The 3,403-nt window shown below is 41.9% G+C and overlaps 1 non-coding gene across 1 annotated transcript; it reads left to right on the top strand.

Annotated features, from left to right (window-relative positions):
* The first annotated feature begins 2,970 nt into the window (after positions 1 to 2,970).
* Positions 2,971 to 3,077, top strand: LOC111921342 (small nucleolar RNA R71). Its single transcript, XR_002860151.1, has one exon. It is a non-coding gene; the product is annotated as a small nucleolar RNA R71 (small nucleolar RNA).
* Positions 3,078 to 3,403: the final 326 nt, after the last annotated feature.

Raw genomic sequence — 3,403 nt, 5'->3', positions numbered from 1 at the left:
TGTCCAGGGATGTGTCTAACATGTATTCGGGCAAGAATGATCATGCAAAACAACATAATTCATGAAAAAGCAAAACCCTAAAAATTCATTATAACTCAAAATCGGGTATTCTATGAAATTACTACCATAGATCATCTAAAAATCATTGCTTTATCAGAATTAAGGAGGAAATTCAGTACCTTTTGTGACGGAGATTGAAAAACTTGAATAACAATTGAAGAAGATGATGAATGTGTGAGAGAAAAAGTTGGGAGGGAGGCGCACGGTGAGTGTAGTGTGGCAAAAAAACTGATTTCATTAGGGTTAAAACCCTAGTTACCGGTTGTAATTTTTTTTTTCTGTAAATAAAATTGACTCGTCGAGTCAGGGTCAGACTCGGCGAGTCTAGTCGCGATTTTATCATTCTTCTGAAATCTGAGTGGACTCGTCGAGTCATGGTCAGACTCGGCGAGTCTCTTGCAAACAATTTAAAAATTATAAAATTTTTCCATTTATTTAGAAAAGAAAATTTACTCCACCCCACACTTAGTGCATACGCACTCTCAAGCAGACATGTCCGACGAATTAAAAGATTAAAATTCTAAAAAAAAAATGAAAATTAAACAAAACTTGAAAAGATAAAAGAAAGCAAACTCTAAATAACGGGTTGCCTCCTGCCAAGCGCTTCTTTTTAAGGAGTCGTTAGCTGGACTCCTTCCCATCTACGTCTCGTCATCTTCCAGCATCGGGAATGCATGCCTAATCTTTTGTGGTTTGTATTTTGTCTTGTAAGCGTGAATCTTCTTTTTGTAAGCCCGTTTTAATTCCTCTCTCTTCTTTTTTACAGCATCATCCTCAGCTGCTTGGGCTTCCCTTCTCCTCTTTTTCTTCTTCACCCCATTCTTTTTCACCTTCTCTTACACCTCCTTTTCCTTAAACTTAATTACTTCAAAGTTTGTGAAAGTTCGTGCTCTAGGTTTGGTAATGAAAGGTTGATCAGCATCAACTCTCCTATCATTTGCCTTCTCCTCTTTTTCTATGCTTACCTCATCTTCAAGCGGAATTGCATCAAGACATGCTATATGGACATGTTGAACTTCCGTGTCCATTTCTCCTTCTGTTGTTTGTTCTTCTAAAGATTGAGGAAAAATATCCAAGTCTAACATATGCAGAGAACTAGCAACAAGCAGATCTAAGTCGTCCAAATTGTTGGCAGTTTCGACTGGACTCGTCGAGTCTTGGGAAGTGACTCGGCGATTCGGATCGTATTTCACCATTTCCTCTGTGTTTTCTGAGTCGGCTCCTTCCAGTAGCTTTTCTAACTCCTCTCCATCCTCTCCAGAAGGTAGCAAAAACTTGCTTGGATCTTCTTTTTGCAAAAGTGCAAGTTCATTTTGTAGTATCTCATCATCCATATCGATAAATGAGACCTCTTCTTTTCCATCCTCTTCTTGCTTGGCTTCTGGTACAACTTTAAATATTGCTAACTCGTCTCCTACCCTTAACGTTAGTGTAGACTCACATACATCAATTAAAGCACAAGCGGTGTTTAAAAGTGACCTCCCCAAAATAATCAGAATTTCGGGGTCTTCTTCCATATCAAGCACCACAAAGTCTACTGGAAATATGAACTTGTCGACTTTAATAAGAAGATCCTCACAAACGCCTCGTGGATGAATTGTTGTCTTGTCTGCCAAATGGATCTTCATGTTTACCGGCCTTGGCTCTGATAAATTCAGCTTCTTAAAGAAAGAGAAAGGCATCAGATTGATGCTTACACCCGAGTCGGTCAACGCTTGAGTGACAAATGCATTTCCAAACTCGCACGGAATTATGATACTCCCCGAATCGCCCTTATTTTCGGGTAACTCACTCAATATTATCTCCGCGACTTCAGCTAAATCCTTCCTAGCAGCAAAGAGACCTTTTAGTAAGTTGAAGTACTTGGGTGTTTTGAGCATCGTTTCTACAAATGGCACATTGACTTGTAGGGCTCTAACATGCTTCATAAAGGCTCTATAAGCTTCAACTTTTTCCACAGGCATGGCTTTGATTGGGAATGGCAAAGGGGGATTATATGGTTTTAAGGGAATGACAGTTTTGTCATTTACGCATGGACTCGTCGAGTCCACTAGAGGGACTCGGTGAGTCTGGTCGGGCTTAGCTGGAGCCGACTCTTTTGCCTTTTCTGTCTTCTTATTGGAGATCCTCTGTGCATGTGTGAAAATTTCTTCATTGCTGGAAGTCACTGCACTCACATTCTCCTTTCTCGGATTGGTTTCGGTGTTACTTGGAAGTTGACCCGGTCTTCTTTCGTTCACTTGGTGTGCAAGCTGTCCCAACTGTTTCTCAATATTGAGAATGGATGCCTGCTGATTCCTTAGCATATTTCTGGTCTCGTGTATTGCAGCATCGTGATCATTATGTCTCTTTTCGGACGCGGCTATGAATCTAGTGAACAATTCTTCTAAATCTGCTTTCTTTTCCATTACCAGTTCTTCCTTTTGATAAAATCCCCTCTCCTTCTGCTTGTATTTCTCCTCCTTAGCCTTCTTGTATTCTTCGTAGGGGAGCCATTCCTTCTTCTGTTTTCGCCAATTCTCGTCGTATCTATCGCCACTTGAGTAGAACACTTGAGCCTTCTTATTTCCATTTTCATCCAAATCACAATCCTTTGTGAGATGGGGCCCTCTACAATTCTCACATCCAACCCGAATAGCATGGATTGTTTGATCCATTTTTGTCATCCTTCTATCTAGACTATCGAGCTTGGCTATCACCGCCGCCATGCTATCATTTGCCGAGTTCACTACCCCCCGACTTACTTCATTTCTTGGATTGTGGTATTCTCTAGAATGCTTAGAGAATTCTTCAATTAACTCCTTGATTACCGGGGGGGCCTTCTTCGTGAGCGGGCCATGTGAATCGAGCAATTGCCTTGTGGTGACATTGACTCCATCATAGAAAATGGAGACCTCTTGTTGGCTATTGAGGTCATGGTGTGGGCAATTCCTAAGCAAGCTTTTGTACCTTTCCCAAGCTTCATAAAGGGATTCTCCGGGTTGTTGCTCAAAGTTGGCAATGGCTTTCTTTAGTTTGGCTATTTTGGAGGGCGGACAAAAGTGGTCCATGAACTCTTCTTTCATCTTGGCCCATGTGGTGACCGATCTGGGAGGAAGTGACTTTTGCCAATCCTTTGCAGCACCTTTGAACGTGACTGGAAGCATGGGAAGAAGTTGGGTCTCGCGTGGAACATTCGGCACATTGAAGTAGTCAGCCACATCATTCACTTCGTCCAAGTGCTTGTAGGCGTCTTCGTGATCCTTCCCATAAAAAGGAATCTCCTTGAGTTGAGCGAGAATATGGCCTTTTAGTTCGAATGTAGCGGTTGCGGGAATTGCACGCTGCACAAGTCCCGGGCCGG

Source organism: Lactuca sativa, chromosome 9 (genome assembly GCF_002870075.4).
Source record: "Lactuca sativa cultivar Salinas chromosome 9, Lsat_Salinas_v11, whole genome shotgun sequence".
NCBI lineage: Eukaryota > Viridiplantae > Streptophyta > Magnoliopsida > Asterales > Asteraceae > Lactuca > Lactuca sativa.
Note: the sequence above shows the minus strand (reverse complement) of the source record. Positions and strands in the feature narration are given on the sequence as shown.